The sequence below is a fragment of the Mixophyes fleayi genome, chromosome 5 (genome assembly GCF_038048845.1).
Source record: "Mixophyes fleayi isolate aMixFle1 chromosome 5, aMixFle1.hap1, whole genome shotgun sequence".
In the NCBI taxonomy this organism is placed as follows: domain Eukaryota; kingdom Metazoa; phylum Chordata; class Amphibia; order Anura; family Limnodynastidae; genus Mixophyes; species Mixophyes fleayi.
The window spans coordinates 180,383,886-180,403,654 of NC_134406.1; the positions used below are offsets into that span (position 1 = coordinate 180,383,886).

At 41.2% G+C, this 19,769-nt stretch overlaps 1 long non-coding RNA gene across 1 annotated transcript in view; it reads left to right on the forward strand.

Annotated features, from left to right (window-relative positions):
* Window positions 1-19,769, forward strand: part of LOC142157780 (uncharacterized) — a 33,670-nt gene that overhangs the window by 5,927 nt on the left and 7,974 nt on the right. Inside the window, exon 2 of the long non-coding RNA XR_012692627.1 lies at window positions 19,599-19,631. This is a non-coding gene — a long non-coding RNA (uncharacterized LOC142157780). The remainder of the gene's footprint in view (window positions 1-19,598; window positions 19,632-19,769) is intronic.

Sequence of the window (19,769 nt, forward strand, 5' to 3'; positions counted from 1 at the left end):
TATCATTTTAGATACATTTTAGACAAATACACAGGCAAAACTGTGTGCACTACTGTTAGTTGCACGCAGTTCTGCCTTCACGAGCAGTACAGTGTGAAGCGAGACGTACCTACCAAATGTCATTGTAGTCGGTCCAAATCCTGACTAAGCTAGACAGTCACTCAAATTCAGCACTGCCCCACCAGACTCAGGACAGTTGGCAGACTGTCCTGCTGTAGAGATGCCCCCGGAGCTGGTGCCCGAGAAGCGGGCGAAGATGCCCGCTGCCGCCGTGTCTCTGGAGGGACAGGAGATGTCTCCGGTTCCTCTGCCCAGGGTGAAAAACAAAGAAAGAAGTGACTTACCCGTCCAGCACTCCAGTGGCGGTAAGTATGTCTTCTTTCCTGCAGGTCCTGTCCGCGGAGGAAGGATGAGCCAATCAGGGCTCATCTCTCCCCGCTGGCCAATCAGCAGCCGGATACGCGATGATGACGGCGCGCCAGCGACTATATAAGTCGCCGGGCGGCGCCATTTTGTCAGAAGTCCGTCGGCAGAGAAGAAGGAGGACGTCTCTTCAAGACGTCCAGCACCAGGAGCAGTGGCAGTGGCGACAGGGGACCCTGGTAAGGGCCGTGAGCTACCCGGCCGCCCGAAGACTTCAATCAAGCCGCCGGAGCAGTGATCGCCAGCGGGGAGCCCTTGTCAGGGCTGAGAGCGCCCCCTCTTCCAGAGCAGCAGAGGAGTCAGCGCCGAACAGGAGAAGAGGCGCCGCCGGCTGGAGGGTCTGGAAGTCCCGGAAAAGAAGGCAGAAGACGGCGTGGCAAGCTGAGATTTCTGCGCGAAGCAGGTAAGTAGCCTCAGCGTTAAGTCGGGCACTAGGCCCGTGGCCACGGTCGGGCACAAGGCCCGTGCAGCATGTAATAGGGGCACAAGGCCCAGGGAATTGGGCACTAGGCCCCGATGAAGTAGTGGGCCAGTAGGCCATAAGTCTTAAAGGGCACAAGGCCCTTTTAGTTAGATAGGGGGGGCTAGAGACCCCAGGTGTATAAGGGCACAAGGCCCTTAGGTAGGTAGTGGCCTAGAGGCCATAGGAAGGCCACAAGGCCTAAGTAGGGGTGCTGATAGCCCATAGGTTGAGGAAGGGCACAAGGCCCTTAGTTAGATAGGGAGGCCACAAGGCCTAAGTAGGCAGGGGCTAGTGCCCTAGGTAGCAGGGCTCAAGGCCCTAGGTAGTGGGCTCAGAGCCCTGAGTTAGAGAGGGTGCCAAGGCCCATAAACAGAGCACAAGTCTCTTGTGTGTAGCTGGGCAGAGGCCCACGGTGTGAAGGGCGGAAGGTCCTGGTGGTGTGACAGAGGCGTGAGAGCCTTGTGAGTGTAGGCGCGGTCCTGTGTGAGGTGAGCACACAGAGTTAGGAGGTACAGTAGAGCGGAGGCTCCTGTGGGTGCTGTAGCAACTGGCTGGCAGCTGTGTGCTCTGGTGAGTAGCGTGCAAAGTACTGTATACTGTATTTATTATGTCTGTGCGGCGAGTATTGTCTGCATTACTGTATCTTTGGGTGTGCTACATAATTGTGTCCAGGGGCAAGACGTCAGGCCCCCATTAAAGGTAGGCTCTTGTTTCCTGTGTTTTTCTGTGCTAACCTGTGCTGTGGGGGACAAGTCTAGTTACCAGCTTACACATAGTCAGGGAGGAACATACGTAGTTTTCCCATCCCTTAGGCCCCTGGGGTCACGCTGGTTCCCAGAGGGGGTGACTGAGTGAGTCGGTGGCAGTGCAGCACACCTTGAGGCAGTTCCAGGGGCGGCCCGTGGTTCTGGTTGAGGGTCCCCAAGCCCGAGTTCCGTGCAGGTTATCCTGTGGTTCCGGGTGTAAGGATACGTGTTCGATACCCGAGTACAGGCAGTCGGGCGGTTCAGTTTCGATCGGCTGTTCCGTGCGGCAGTCGGCCCGCGGGTTAGTGTGCTGTTCCAGCGAGCCTCAGTTGGGCCTGGTGCAGCCGGTCCTTAGGGTCCGTGGGTGACCCCATCGTAAGGAGACAGTCTCCTTGGTTAGACCTGGGTGAGGCGGTTAGGAACCGCCCTCCGGTATAGTCCGTGAAAACCGGCTGGTGTTCCCCGTAGTGCTTAGTGAGTAGTTCCGTTAGTGCACCAAACCTAGTTAGTCATAGTTGTTTGACTTAGTTGCGTTGCCGACCATTAGAGCAATGTTAGTGTCAGGTCGCTGTTGTAGTCAGTTTAGCGTTTGTGGGTGCCCATCTTAGTCTCACTGAGAGTACAGAGAAAGGCTGTGTGTTCCTTGTCATCCGCAGGTGTCGGGGAGGTGCAGGAGAACCGCATCGGAAGTGGGAGTGTCCCGGTGAGTATCACGCTCGATTCCCCTTTCGGTTAGGCCCTCACCGGGAGGTGTGCGAGGTACTTGAGGCGGGACTAGTCCTGGTCTCAAGTGCCTGTAGTCCCCCGTGCCTTGGCGAGAGCAAAGTGAGGAGACGGCAAGTGGGCTTGGACTGAGAGTGTCCTTGTTCATTGCCGTATTCTCGGACAGCCCTTACCTGGTAGGCACGGCCGTAATCTCTGTCTCTTTCTTAGAGGGACGTGGTTGGAGATGACAAGGGTTGCGGCTGCTGATCTGCTGGGATCGAAGCGCAGCTGGGATATCGGAAGCGGACTGGAGGTGACCATCGTTTACAAGGTAAGTTCTTTTGTGTTGCGTCTGTCCTGTTCCCCGTGGGCGCTACACTGCTCTTTCTTTTTCTTGTCACTTTCAACACCTGTGGCTGCTGGTTTCTTTAGATCAGTTGCTGCTTGTCTGCCCCCTGAAATGTTGGAGGCCCTATTTGGAAAAAAAAATGGGTAAATTAAATTTAGAAAACTCCAGCCCTGATGTTAACTCACTAGCACCCACATTTTATAATTATGCTTCCCTCCAGTTCCAACATTAAAATAATAGTACTCACATTTCATAAATAGAACTATTTCCCTCCAACCAACCCTGACATACAAGTAATAGTATTCCTATTTAGTAAATAAACCTATTTCCCTCCCTCCAAACAGCCCCAGCAATAAAATAATAACATTTACGTTTAATATAACCATTTCCCACAACCATTCCTGACATTAAATAATAATAATATTCACATTTAATAAATAGCCCTCCTCCCCAAACTCAGTCCCACATTCAATTAGTAGTACCAACTCCTCACCCAGCATTAAAGTAAAAGTCCTGTCACCTCATTTTAATTTAACAGGCCACACCAATAAATTAAATTGCCCCACCATCACCACAAATAAAATAGCACTCATAAAATAATTAGCCCCCACCTAAATTCCACCATTATATTAATAGCCTACCCCCCACCAAAAAAATATCAAGACAGCCCCCCTTCCCTTCCCTCATATCACACAATATATTGGTGGAGATTGCGAGCAAGCATTTTAATAGCAGCCATAAAAATCTTTGTTGAAAATTTAAAGTGATTGTTATTTGTAAATCCTATAGATCCTAGTGCAGGTCATCATCAGCTACTTAAGAAAGCTAGATCCCCCCCCCCCCTGCACCAAGAGGTGACATGGAGGACGTAATTAAGGTGTTGCTATAGGCTACCAAGGTTACGTTGATCAGTTACAGTTTGATACCAGCTTGTCAAAGTCAAATAATTGGATGAAAGAAAGTATATTGATTAATATTGTTTTACCATGCAATTGCGATCAGTACGCCACATGTCATGGTGCAATTGCACAGTAAATAACACACGCATACATTTACACTTATACATTCACTTATATATAGTTCATTTTTATAATAGTTACAATCCACAGTTGTTTATGAACAAATGACTGAATGACTGTATAGATGGAACCAGCAGTGCGCAGCACCGCGCAGCGTATGTATTGGCTGTACTTATTTATTGAACTGTTATACTTTTGCTTTTGCTAATAAATCGCTTTGTACTTTGGAACCGCACAAATCGCATAGACAATGATTATTGGTAAACGATAAAATAATTTTATTAAGCTCATCACACATGAAGGCAGCACAGAGGGCCGCAACCTCTGAGCATACCTGCAGTGAAGCCCAAACCTCTGTGCGGGTTTCCTTGGCGAAAAGCAGGGGTTCATTAGACTCCACGCCTCTGTTACTGCCAGCGCTAATCCAGGTTGGCAAAAGTGAATCCACACTCTCCACTTGATATGTGACACCACAGCTCAGCAGGAAGCTACCAGGGTGCATTAGTTAACCACTGAGGAGTGTTGGAGGCAACAGCAATTGGATGTTGAGGAAATCTGGAGGCAACAGCACAAAGGCTGCAAAGCCCTAAAAGAGGTGGTATAGTATTTTGCAGCCTTGTCTGGAAATGCTTCCCCAGAGGTCACAACTAGCATCAGCTCCATATAGGCTAGTCATTTTTTGCAAAAAATAACTGAAAGTGATGATGTTGAAATCTATTTGACAACTTTTGAAAAAACAACTGAGATGGAAGGTTAACCTAAAATGCAGTGGGCAGGCCTTTTGGCACCCTTTCTGTCGGGGGAATTGCAAAAGGCATATTTTGACTTGAGCCCTACTGATGCTAAGGACTATGACAAACTAAAAACAGATTCACCCCTTTTAGGTGTCATGATGTCTGTTCATCGCTTGCCATACCATGTGGTAAGCCTCCTTGTTCTCAAATGCATGACCTCAATCACCTCACCAAAAAGTGGCTACAACCAGAGACTCTGAAAGGGCCACAGATCATGGAAAGAGTGGTTATAGACCAATATCTACAGTTTCTGCTTATAGAGTGGGACCCTAATGTGGGGCACAAGTGGGACCCTAAATGTGTGGAAAAGTTGAAGGGGTATGTTGCAGCCGAGGAACTATTCAATGTACCCCACAGGTCCCTAGCACTGCAACAGTGATCTCCAGTGAGTCCTGGAAGTCTCTTCCAGGGGAATAGGGTACAGGGCAGTGGAATGAATGTAAACAGCCATAGAATGTAGGCTTCGAACCTGGAGGTCATTAGTGCCAAGAAGGTTCTTGACTTGGATATGAGTTGATAAAAATGTGATCTGATGTCTTAGATTTGGTGGCTTGGACCATGTTGCTACTAATTGTCCACCTATCTCTGACCCTGTGCAATGTGATTCTGCTTACGTACATCACAGAGCTAACCTGCACTGCAGACCGACAGGCTCAGCTGGACAAACAAATGTAATTACTGTGGATGGCAAATAGATAAAGACTCTGCTAGATTCTGGTTTTCTGGTTGGATTTCTAAAAGCTGAGTTGGTGCACCCCTTACAGTGTCAAGGGAAAACTATGGAGATACTCAGTATTATGTTACTGCTAAAGGGAACATAGAAACACAGTGTGGTTCTTCTTTGTTAGCCAATGTGGGATTAGTTCCTTATTTGATGTTTGATGCAATATTGGGCAGATATTTTTCCCACTTCTAGAAGCTGTGGGAAACTCAGTTGATTGCAAAAGTAAGTAACCCAGGCCCGTTTCATAAGGTTTTTGATACAGTGGCAGTGGGAGTGTTCCCAGAGTCTGAAGTGTTGCCTTTTCCAAGCATGATTGGGGAGTCAGAAAATGACGAGGGTAGCAGTAGAGTGCAGAATAGTGTACCTACTAAAATAGGACATTGTGTTGAACCTGCTGACTGCATGCCTGATCTTGATGTAAGAAAGTATGTTTCTGCCTCAGAACAGTTAAAAGACCTTACTCTGGAAAAGTCTAGAGAGAATGTAAAAGTGGTTGATGGATACCCAGTAGAGCCTGAGAGTAGGCTATCACTCACATGGCATTGAGTCAAGGGTTGTTGTATCAAATGTCCAAAATAGGAGAAGATATTGTGAAACAGCTAATAGTTCCTAAGGCATATAGAAGAATAGAGTTAGACCTCGCTCATGGTCATATAACTGAAGGGCATCTAGAGGTATAAAAAACTTCAGTGAGTATTTCGCAAAATTCTTTTAGCCATGGGTCCATATCTGACTTATGTGCTTCTTGCCCTGAGTGTCAGTACCATGCTCCCAGGCTACATTATAAAAGTCCACTTGTCCCATTACCCATTATTGAGGTCCTGTTTGAGAGAATAGCTATGGATTTGGAAGGATGTCTAATAAAGTCTACCTAGGGTCATCAGTATATTTTGGTGATAATGGATTAAACAACGAAATACCTGGAAGCTATAGCTTTACACAATACATCAACAAAGTTATTTGCTAGGGAGCTAGTACATGTCTTTAGCCAAGTGGAAATACCTAAGAAAATCCTCACTGATAAAGTTATCCCATTTACGTCTGGAATTATGAAAGAGTTGTGCTGCCTGCTTAAGGTTTCTCAGCTAAGGATCTCTGTGTATCACCCTCAGACTGATGGTTTAGTGGAGATATTCAACAAAACTTTAAAGAATATTCCATGGAAAGTAGTGGAAAAAGATGGGAAAGATTGGCATTATTTATTACCCTCATTATTGCTGGCCATTAGAGAAGTTCCATAATCTTCCATGGGGTTCTTTTGATTTGTTGTATTGATGCCTACCCAATGACTCATGCGGATTAAGTTATTGAAAGGCTGGGGACAGCACAGTATGCAACCACACTATACTTAACCAACCAGGGTACTGGCAAGTGCTGTTGACAGCCAAATAAAAAAAAAAGACAACTTTTTCTACAACTGAGGTTCTGTTCCAATATAAGATTTGGGTTACATGGGGCACCTGCCATCTTTCAGAGGATGATGAACAAAAATCTAAGGCCCCATAGACAATAGGCTGCTGCTTATCTCAACAATATAGTCCTCTTTAGTCCTGATTGGCATTCTTACTTTCCCAGGATACAAACAGTGTTGGAATCCATCCGTGAAGCAGGATTGACAGCCAACTCAAAAAAGTGCTGATCAGGAATGGAAGAGGTGAAATATATAGGCAGAGGTTTAATAAAGCCCGAACTTCATAAAATTTACGCCACCACCCCTAAACAGGAAGCAGATAAGAGCTTTCCTGGAAATCACAGAGTATTATAGAAGGTTTATACCCAATTTTGCCACTGTAGCTATCCTGCTGACTGACCTTACAAAGGTTTAACAGTCAGTTATGGTTATGTGGAATCCTGAGGCAGTAAAATAAAGATGCTCTTATTTATTTATTTAAGTAGGAAGCTGAATGTGCATGAGAGAAATTATACCACTGTTGAAAAAAAAGCATTGGCAATTAAATGGGCATTGGAAACATTAAGGTATTAACTTTTAAGGCGAATATTTAGATTAATTTGCGGATAATGCTTTGTTGAAGTGGATGGCTGAAAATAAGGACACCAATGGGAGAATAACAAGACGGTTCTTGGCATTGCAAACCTTTACGGGCCTGATTCTTTAACGAAAATAAGGCAAAAATATTCAGTATGTTTTCTCCTGGACAAAACCAGGTTACAATGCAAGGGGTGCATATTAGTTTATTATTTTGCACAGAAGTTACATCTTGGCTGTTTTTACATGTAGCACACAAACACTTGATAGCTTTATTTTTACACTAAAATTTAAAATTGGTCTAGGACATGCCCTTCCCCAACTATAAATCTGTCCCCACATTTTAAATGTGTCTCCCCCTCCAATGCAACATGGTTTTGCCAAGGTGCAAAGTTACTAATTTTTTTACTTTATTTTTCTTAATGAATCAGGCCCTACATCTTCAATAGAACATAGGCCAGGAATCCAACTGCTCAATGCAGATGTTTTATCTTGTGTGTTTTGTTTAGGGACTACAGGTGTTCCACCCACAAGCTGAAACAAGAGAGGGGAATTTGTGACAAAAGCACTGGGGAAATTATTGTTGGGAGCTATATATGCCCCAGGTTCTGTCCTATATATTTTAAAATCCCAGGGAGATTGCTTGTGTTTTGGGAAAGCGCTTCCCAAATATCATTTAGGCTGTGGAAAGACATTAGGGGCCTGATTCATTAAGGATCTTAAATGAAGAGGTGTCTTATTTCAGTCTTCTGGACAAAACCATGTTACAATACAAGGGGTACAAACTAGTTTTCTGTTTTGCACATAACTTAAATACTGACTGTTTTTTATGTAGCACACACAGGGCCGGATTAACCCTAGGGCTAACTGGTCTACAGCCCAGGGGCCTCGGGCATCCAGGGGGCCCTTGAGAGTGCTCAGCAGCAGTATTGATCGGTCGGGGGCGGGGGTGCCCCCTGCGCGATCAATGCTGCTGAGCACTTTCACTGCGGTCCTTCCCCCGCAACCTGTAGTCTCCTTATTGAGGAGATCTCGTGAGTCTCACTCTCACGAGATTTCCTCAGTAAAGAGCGTACAGTGCACCGGGGAAGGACTGCAATGCCAGGAGAAGGAGGTAAGTGCCTTGGGGGCGGCTCAGCTCACTGGGGGGGGGGCGGCTCAGATCACAGGGAGGGGGGCCCTCACGGGGGAATGGAGGTCCCCTTAGCCCAGGGGCCTCCATTCCCTTGACTAGCCTATATGGAGCTTCATATAAACCATATGATTGCAGTTTGCAGGAAAGCTTTAAAATAAATTGTCAAGTGTGCCAGACGTTACACAGTCATCCGTGAGGTGGGAATGGGGCTAAACATAGGATATACATGGCAGCATAGCATCTTCATTCACACTCGTTCATTCATTCATTCATTCATTCATTCATTCATTCATTCTTTGTCTGCATAAATTGCCTGTAGTTGCAAATGGAGAATGCTGTTTTAATTAAACCAGCTGTGTCAACTCTGCCCTTAAAGACCACTCTTCATTTATTTAGCTAACCTAGTGAAGTATACATCAATGAGTTATGCTGCAGCAGAATGAATGAAACGGTCATATTGGCATGAAACTGATGAATAATAAAAAGCCGGCATTTCTCACTATCTGCAGCGCTGACTGGCTTGCTAATGTCGCTGCTCATCCTGTCAGCTCTCCTGGGACTAATTTGTTCTCAGTACCTTGAAAGACATTAGAAGGTCTATGAAATAAAAGACTGATTAAACTGAGTAATGAGTAGATTGAGCTTTCCCTACTATTCCTTTTTTTCCTGCCATTTGCTTCTAGAGCCCGACTTCAATCTAAACATTACAATTTGAAATGCTAAAATTCTAATCAGCAGCATTAATGTCAATAGCGGCTTGTGCTAATTCACCTATGATGAGTTTTTAATGAGCTACTGCAGCCAAGGGCTCTGTGTGCCTGCTCGCTGTCTCCGTTCTCCTTTACTTTCACTGCTCGGAGGACACAGGTAGCGCAGGCTATGAGTCTTGCTGGGCTGAAAGTTCACTTCTACCCTAAATTGTCGGTCCAATTCTGCACACACTGCAGAATTGGAACGACATTGTTCCATAGCTGAATGAGTTTTTGAGTTCTGCTGAACAATCACATCAAACGATGATCTGTGCTTTGGAACTATAACCGTTTATTGTTCCAGGGTACACACTACTGTGATATCAGGCCAATCAGTCGTTTATTGTAAGATTGGCCCAATAGTCTGCTGAAAACACTGCAGTGTGTACCCAGCTGTAGAAAGCATTTAGCAGCATGGAATCATCTAGGTTCCAGGTATAATGTGAAGTACTGGAAGGATTAATGATAGTTTGACAAGTGTAGTTGCATGGTCACACCAAGATAGGGAAATAATATTGAAATTGTAGGAGTGTTGGATGAGTAAAGCACTAAATGGCAATGGGTTGATATGGAGACCTGAAAAAATTGTGAAATCTATAGCTTCCTGGTTTTTGTGGCAGACCACGTATCATAAAGGTTATGTCATCTGATAAGAAAGAGGGGACTATGGGCCTCTGTGAATGGGGTGCAATTACTAGTGGAGATATTAAAGGATTTGACTAGCTTAGTCTAAATTAATATGTTAAAGTCTCCACTGTCAAAGGAGGCATACAAGGTGGGAAGAGATATAGAAGTAAATGGTTGTAGGATAAGGTTCTGTGACCCCATAAATAATAACATCGTAAAACAGCTGTGCTGTAAAATACTTGCATCTTGTAACACTGCTATAAGTCTGTAGTATTTAGATATAACATTCTACATATGAGAAATCAGGATTGGATGGAAAACATTAATCATTCAAATGACTCTTCTCACAGACTAAAAGGTAGCAAAGCTATTTGAATGTACTGTTATGTTAGTGATGCCAATTACATCTGCATATTAAGCTGTAAATGTAATGCATGCAGTTCAGTATTCTGCCTCTGGAAATGTTATTGAGTTTGGTGCTAGCTGGGCCTGTAGAAGTAGAAAAACTTTGAATCATATAGAGAAAGACCGGATTGAGCTATCAGGCATTGAACAGGGCCTGTAATAACATTGTATTCAAATACATATACAGTAATATGGAGCTGATCCTCCTTTTGCAGTAATAACAGTTTCCACTGTTCTTGGAAGGCTTTCCACAAGATGTTGGAGTGTTTCTGTGGGAATTTGTGCCCATTCATTCTGTAGAGCATTTATGAGGTCAGGCACTGATGTTGGATGAGAAGGCCTGGCTCGCAATCTCCGTTCCAGTTCATCCCAAAGGTGTTTGATGGGGTTGAGGTCAGGGCTCTGTGCGGGCCAGTCAAGTTCTTCCACACCAAACTCATGTCTTTGTAGTCTTTGCTTTGTGCACTGGGGCACAGTCATATTGGAATAGAGAAGGGCCTTCCCCAAACTGTTGCCAGACGTTAAAAGCATAGTATTGTCTAAAATGATGCATTAAGATTGCTCTTCACTGGAGATAAGGGGAATATTCCAAACCCTGATAAACAGCCCCATACCATTATCCCTCCTCCAGCAAACTTCACAGTTGGCATAATGCAGGTAAAGTTCTCCTGCCATCCGCAAACCCAGACTCGCCCATTTGACTGCCAAACAGAGAAGCATTATTTGTCAGTCCACAGAACACGTTTCCACTGCTCCATAGTCCAGTTTTGGTGTGCTTTACACCACTCCTTCCGATGCTTGGCATTGGTCTTGGTGATGTGAGGTTTCCATGTAGCTGCTCGGCCATGGAAATCTATTCCTTTAAGCTTCTACCGCACAGTTTTTGTGCTTACATTAATGCCAGTGGAAGTTCAGAACTCTTCAACTATGGAATTAGCAGAGCGTTGGCGACTTTTACGCACATGGCGCCTTAGCAATCGTTGACCCCGCTCTGTGATTTTAGGTGGTCTTTCACTTCGTGGCTGAGTTGCTGTTATTCCTAAACGCTTCTACTTTCTAAAAATATCACTTACAGTGGAACGTGGAATATCCAGCAGGGATGAAATTTCATGAACCGTCTTATTGCAAAGGTGGCATCTTATCACATTACCACATTTTAAGTCACTGAGCTCTTCAGCACGACCCATTTTGCATCACAAATGTTTGCAAATGGAGACTGCATGACTAGGTGGTTGATTTTATACACCTCTGGCAATGGGTCTGATTGAAACATCTCAATTTAATAATTAACACGTGTGACCAAATACTTTTGTCAATATAGTGTAAGTTGGTGTTTGTTGTGTTTATATTTATATATTGGTTGGGTTGCTAACTGCCGTCTGCGTTCTATGGTGTATGGTCTGTTTCTGGGCATGCGAACAGTAATTGTGTGCCCTATATGCAACGTATTGCCAGTAATGAATGAGGTTCTTGGAGAGAATACAAAATTATTTTGGGTAGAGTAAAATTGAAAAGTTATTTCAGGCGAAACTGCTGAGGTGAGGTGCAGATTTGGTACGGACCACAGGTGAAAAAGGAGTTAATAAGCGACCTTTTGCTCATTCAATTTTTAGAGGAATTTACAACAACAATTATTCCTAGCCAGGTTGCTTATTTGAGCGCCCTTAATGACTAGGTGTGAGGTTTAGCTATAACTCAATCTTGCTGATAACATATTGTGCTGTATAAATTCATTATCTATCGCTGGCCACAACAAATATTACCTGGAGTACAACAATAATAGTTATTACCTTTATGGACAACATAATACATAGTACACAGAACTATTCTAATACTTGAAACATTGGCTGATAAAATTGTTGGGCTGAGTTGATTGATATTCTGACATATGTATCAATACATATTTCCCCAAAAGGATACTTACAAAATAATCGCAGTTGGGCTTTAAAAGTGACTTACAAACAATATTGTTTTGTGCACAAAATGAAATGCATGGAGCAGGCAGCCTTGTTTGTTGCAATGTTAGTAAATCACACTGAAGAACACAAATTGGTCCTTAAAGCTGAGATAGCTACATGTTTATTTGGCCGCCTGTATAATCATTAGGTGTTCCTTATATTCCCTTACACTGTAACTAGGGATCATTAAGACAACTTAATTGCATGGAACACACAGTAAATCTAATACACTGTCTCCATTAAAGGTGCTCTGTAGTCCATCATCTGTCATTTTGTGTTGGGGGCTAAAGTAATTTACTAACTTTGTTTGTTCTCAGCCTATGTAGACTTGAATTTCATCTTACAATGTTAAACATCCAGTTGTCTTATTATATACACTATAAATTCATTTTTGTGATAGATTTATGGCTTCTGTACACAGGTGTTTAAAAGTAACTTTAGTAAAAACATGGTCAATATCTTTTACTTTGTTCTTACATCTTACATTCAGCAACATAGCTCCATTTTATTTTGTATAGAGTTGACGCTTCTGAATGCTGCAGGAACAGCAGTGGCGCACGCAGGGGGGTTTCTGAGTCTCCAGAAACCCCCCCCCTGCGCTAACTAAGTGGCCACCATAGCGGCACTGTCCTATTCAGCAGCCGCGGTGCACCCCCCCTGACAATCCTGTGTGCGCCCCTGAACAGTTAAAATTGACGCAAAGCTACGGCTTGTCAGAAAGCTTCTGTATACAGGTCTGTGGACTATCAGCATCAAAATATATTTAATAAAGTTTGAGAATGCACATTAAATACTTTAAAATAATAACGTCTGTAGACAAGGCATTAAAGTTCACTTCCATCTACAATTGCAATACATTTTAATAACCTTCTTTTTGCCCTAGGCAGAGCCAAGTGAGCTGATCCATGCTACCATTTTATCCTAAGCTTCTCAAAAAAAAATAGGTAGGCGTGAGTGGGAGAACCAATCAAACACCCCTTCCCCACACACACACACATACACACTCCGTCACAATTTTAAAGTGCAAAAGGGAATTGATTTGCTGGTTCTGCATTACTGTTCTATGCAACCTTTCCCCCCAGGCTCTGGTAAGAAAGGAAGAAAGAAGTTAGAAACATTTATGGAGTATTCGGTAGTGTTGCATTAAACAATGCAGAATAAATCTCTTGAACTTCATTTTAAAAAATTTCACTTGATGAATAGACAAAATAGGCAGAATAGAATTACATGTGGTAAATATCACATATACCAGTATAATATATACTGGACCTATTTACAGGACTGAAGTGGAAATTTAGAAGTGGCAGTATGGAAATTGTAAGCCCCTAGCAGGGGCTTGCTGCCGGCGGCTGCACACTACAATCAGAGCAGCCGGGCAGGACTCTCTCCCTAACTCTCTCTGCTGAACGGATCTGCACATAGTGTGCAGCCGTCAGCAGCCTTAGGTGTCAAAAAGAAGGCGGGGCTAAATCGCCCCCCCGCCTAAATCGCCCCCGGTACATTTAACTTCTGGATCCGCCCCTGGGCGGTATGGCATACCACCGAGAAGTGGCGGTATGGCATACCATCGTATACCAGCCCACTTCGACCGCTGCTTATTTATATTATCTGCTGTGTTATTTACATTTTTATTGTTTATTTCAAAATAAATAACTCATAAATAATAACAATTCCATTTTGTAGCACACACACATAATGTTAAAAATTGGCAGTTTGCCTATGGTATACTTGTATATGATAGATTAAAAGCATACATCGATTCAAAATCATGTCACTGTCCAAAAAGAAAAAAATATTCCCTATGCCTGGATTTTAGACAGGATAAAGAGAGCATCCTAGATTCATTTGGCCCATGGACCAAGAATGGATTCCAAAAGATGCGATATGTGTTCCATATATTTAATCTTATGTGATATAATTTTATTTTAAACTGGTATTTTGTTACAAAGTAGGTCACTCAATATTTTTTCTATGTATTTAAATAGGATAAACAACCAAGTGGTATATTTACTAAACTGCGGGATTGAATAAGTGGAGATGTTGCCTACAGCAACCAATCAGATTTTAGCTGTCATTTATTTAGTACATTCTACAAAATGTCAACTAGAATCTGATTGGTTGCTATATGCAACATCTTCACTTTTTCAAACCTGCAGTTTAGTAAATATACCCCCAAGTCTGCTTTGTTTCCTTTTGCAGGAGGATACATTTATAAGTTTCTGACAAATAATGAATACTATTACATATATTGCAACAAAGAAAATAGGCTTTCTATTGAAAATTTACATTTAAAAAGACTGAAACATTAATAAGTGTAGATGAATAATTAGAATAAAATGTCATTCATTATTTTCTCCTGCATCTATAGTTAATGAAAATGACTTTTTTTTTTTCTAAAAGAGTATGCTAAATTGTTTCATCAGTGCATGCTGCAACTTTCCAGCAGGGTTTTTATATTACAAGAGATGGGGAGAAGGCAACACATCATGTAGTTAAAAAGATAAGAGAACCTTAATTGTATAAAAAGTTATTTATATTTTTAGGGCTCTCAGTTGTCCTGGTTCTCAGAGGATAGTGCCCTTTTTCACACCCTAAATCTTTAAGTAACAATACTTATTTCTCATAAAATTAACAGTGGGAATAGATTTCCACTTTATTTGGAAACTAAAAATGCAGTAGTTTTTTTGGCCTGAGCAAACTTCAGGTCACATTGGTTTTTTCATTTCAGCATTATGTAGACCAATATTTGTTAGAATTATTCCAGAAATATGACTGTTATTATGTTTTAAGGCAGAGCTAAATAAAGGTAGCTTTTTAGGTTATTAATGCAGTGTCATGTAATCAGAACTACAGCCACTGCAGGGGGTGTGGCTGCAAAGGGACACAGAGGTTTGGGGGTCCACCAAGGCCAACATGCCTTCTCATGGACACCAGTCACGGCTTTACCGCACAAGCGCTGGACCCATACATACTCAGAATAGGTCCTCATTCTGCACTTTGTCACTCTGTCCAAGAAGCTAGAGTGAAATCGCTGGATCCTTTCGCTAATTTTTCTATGGGACGAGTGTGCATAAGGATAACCATACACAATAAATCACTTGTCAGTCAATGAATGCCAAACAAACCCAAGCTTGCATAGAATATTCTCCTCTCCCAATTTGCAGAACCTCAGGGTTTCAGTGAATAGAAAGTAAGGTTTGTGATATACTTAATCCTTTGGCACCACACTGCACTGTGTACAGTGACTGGGTAACTGGATTGGTGCATTCATCCAATCATCTGAAATCATAAGACATAACCTTGTCCAGGAGAGGCTGACCATGGAAAATGTAAAATTATATGCTGGAGTTTCTTTACTCCCAGGCATAGGATCCCTGCCATTCTTGTAGTTGGAAAGAAGGTAGGTCCTCAGAAACACTGGTCTGAGTAAACATCTCCTTTTAAATAAACTTGCTTTTCTTGATTTGGTAGTTGCCTACCATTTCACTGTGTCTAAACTGGGATGTTACAGGCAGGTATTGTAGATACAGGTTTGTGTGGTTTGCATTTTGATGATGAACATGTGAAAATAATTCTTTTTTTGTGACCTCTTAAACAAATAATTTACATCTGACCTCTAGTTTTTTGTAATTTTATGAAGCTCTATATTTCTATATGAGTCTAACATGCTTGTTGTATTTAACTAATGCTTGCCAATAAAGCAAAGTCAAATGAGACTGACATATAACAATACACTTTTGCTTATACAAAACATAAATCAGATGCATATGTGCCTATGTATATAACTAGGGCTAGATTTACTAAACTGCAGATTTGAAAAAGTGGAGATGTTGCCTATAGCAACCAATCAGATTATAGCTGTCATTTTGTAGAATGTACTAAATAAATGATAACTAGTATCTGATTGGTTGCTATAGGCAACATCTCCACTTTTTTGAACCCGCAGTTTAGTAAATATACCCCCTATTCCCATCTATATTCTACACCTGTGTGATCTAGGGATATTTATTTATTGGAAAAATGCGCCCTTGCCATTGGTTCACCTGATCTGGTGGTTTACAATGGATGATGGATGGAAAAAGACTTTAAAAGAGTTTAAAAAAGTCATCTCTCAGGGATATGATGATGGCCAAATAAGTCTTACCTGGAAGAGGGGATTATTTTCTTTCAAATAAAGTGTGATTTAATCTTTGTAAGCGAGGCAGTTTTAAAGTATCAAAGCTAAAATAAAATGAAAGTTAAAATAACCCTACACTAAATTTCCAAAAGTCCAAATTTTGACCACAGTCCTAACATTACGGTCCTGACCCTAAACCTTGCTGAACACTAAAACTGATCCTATTTATAGAAGAATTAAAAAATAGCAAAAACGTCACTTGTCTTGTTTAATGTGTCCAGATATCCTATCCTATAGTCCAACAGGGACTGTAATGACTTTGTATTCAAATACATATACTTTAATATGAGGCTGGTCCCCCTTTTGATAACAGCTTCCACTTTTCTTGGAAGGCTTTCTATAATATGATGGAGTGTTTCTATGGGAATTTGTGCCCAGTCATTCTGTAGAGCATTTATGAGGTCAATCACGGGGGGGGGGGGCTCACAGTACCCTTAGCCTTGGGACCTCCATTCCCTTGATCCGACCCTGATGTTAGATGATTAAGACTGTAAGCTCCAATGGGACAGGGACTGATGTGCGTGAGTTCTCTGTACAGCGCTGCGGAATTAGTGGCGCTATATAAATAGCTGCTGCTGATGATAATTAGCCGAGTTACCCAGTGTTGCTCGGATCTGATTTGTAATTTGTAGCAGATTTATATATTAGCAAATTATCTGATAAATAAACCAAAAATGACATTTAGAAAATGAGATTTGTTGCTTTGTTGCGTTGTTGTTATGTCGTATTGTGGTTTCCTTCCAGCAGTCAAACAATTGTTTACAACCCAAAAATTATGTTTTCAATATTTGTCGCTCTGTTGCTCTGTCGCATTGTCTCGTTGTAACTACTTGCTCTAATGCGTTACTTTTTCGTTGCTAAATAACTATGTAAGATTTGTCAGCTTTACCTATATATATATATATATATATATATCTAATATATAAATGCTTAGTGGCGTGTGTTAGTCAGTCTGTCTGTGTGTGTGTGTGTGTGGAAAAAATAAAACCAAGCTGCAGCGCCACCTGCTGGGCGGAGTTATACACTGACCTACTAAATTCTTAGTGTGTGTGGAAAAAAAAATTCAGAAAGGGCTGAAATTTGGTATACTAAGATGTTTTTAATTTGTTAATTTAATTTGTTAATTGTTAAAAGTGTTTATAAAGATTTTTTAAAAAAATAAATATATTTCTTGAAGGAGAAGTGACAGTTGGGAGTGGTTGGTGGTTGCGGGGGTGACAGTGGGGAGTGGTTGGTGGTTGAGGCCTGGGCTATGGCCCAAATGCATGACAAGAACCTTTTTAACACCTTAAGTAGCTTGATTTGACTAGAATGCATGAGTATCATGCACGGGTTAACTTGTGTGTATATATATATATATATATATATATATATATATATATATATATGTATGTATATATATATATATATGTATATATATATATATATATATATTTATTTATTTTTTTATTATTTTTTTTCTTTGCCTTGAAACAGACACACCCTGTCTGTTTGGTGTGGGAAAGGACAATTCAAAACTATGACTATATATTCTTAACCTGGGACTGGATACACTTACTATTGCTGACCTCTTGATAAAGTCTAACGATGAAACGCGTCGAGATGGAGTAGGCTCCCTGTTCTCTCCGTTGGTTCTCTGGAACTACCCTGGCCAGGTGGAACTGTGGAATCCGTTTTTTCCATCCAGGAATTTGGACAGATAAGCCTTTTTATTTCTGTTTTATTGTATGGGCATATTGTTACTATTAATTCTTTTTATTGTGAGAATCCTGAGTTCATTTGGATATTTTATCCTATTTGTAGTGGTCTGATTCTAGTTATTATACACTTACTGCACCATGATATTCTCTTTCTGAGTTTCCAGTTCTAAAGTATCTGATGGTATAAAGAATATACACAAGAGGATCTTTATCGTAATTATCTACTTTTGGAGTGTCTACAACAGATAAGCTGCATATTTTTTTACTTTTGGTACAAGGCTATTACACTAGTTCTTTTTGAAGATTGTTTTATATGTGATACACTATGGGGCATATGCAATTGTCGGCGGGACCGCCAAAAACCCAATCGCGGAAAAACTAATACATGTAATATGGTAATTTGTAGCTGGATTTCAGCTCGCGGCTCAGGGAGCTGCGAGCTGAAATCCAGCGAGTAAATTACCGTATTACATGTTTTTCCGCCGTAATATCGGTAATCGTGCGCGGACCGCAGGATTTTTGGCAATCCCGTTGACAATTGAACACCCCCCTATGTGTGTGGCGCTTCTATTTTTGTTTTTTAGATATATATATATATATATATAGATAGATAGATAGATAGATAGATAGATAGATAGATAGATATAGATAAAGCATAGTCCTGGCCTATTCCCACATATTTATTTCAAAGAAAGTTTCCAGTTTAGAAACACCCATCAGTGTTAAGTGTAATTCTTTTTGATTTCATTGTGATTTTGTGGTCAGGAACTCTACATCTTACACTTTTAGTGAAGATGGTTATGTAATAGTTCTATTATTTCCAGCTGCAAGTCTTGATTTCCCTCCCTGATAAAAAGATTGTTGAGTGCACAGCTGATGTGATGGTAGCCAACCCACATAGAATAACTGAACAAATATGTGCATTTTATCACATCATTGAGCTATTAGTTGCTTAGTCAAAGAAAACAAACTGAAGCAAAAGAACTGAAGTATTAGAACCATCATTGTGTATGCAGAGTGCAATATAACACAACTGCTTCTCTTATTCTTTGATAAGTGTCACAAGTGCTTCTTAATGTATTTTCTATTATAAGCAGGGTACATATATTTTTGTTGCTTTATGAAAATAATTGCTATAGTTGAAAAGAGCGTGCAGCTGCTTTCAACATGACTTGTTCGTGTTTGAAAAATGAATGTGAAACAGCTAACCACAATGCATGGTTTCCAATTGATTCATATGACTTTCAATGAAATGGAATGGTACATCTGCCTACGATTAAAAGTAAGGGCATGTGTGTAGCTGTAATATGAAATAAACCCATTGTTATCTGTACGTTGAGCAAAACACTACAAATATATTTCTAGAATTTAGGTATATTTGCTTGTTTTAATTGTTGCAATTGGCTCACAAACATAGTTACAAGGTATAAGTGGCCCTCTTAATTTAGCACTACATTATAACTAAATGATGGCTGCAGGTTTATCTATCATTCAATGCAATTGTAATAGCCTAAACAATTCAATGTTACATGGATGCAATGCTACGTGTTTTATTCACTGCAGTGGACTGTTACAAAAATAAAACTCTAGTTTACTTTATATGCATCTCATTTATTTTTATCTTCTGTATTTTGCAGGCTCATCACAGCTTAATAAATAAACCCCTTATTGTGAGTTCCATTATCAAATTTCTAATATGTATGCTTCAGTGAATGTTGTTATGACGTCACCAATTGTCCCTGAAAGTCAGTCCTTTTTAATATATGATCCTAAAACAAATCTCAAAGACTGGCTGCAATGAAGTTCCA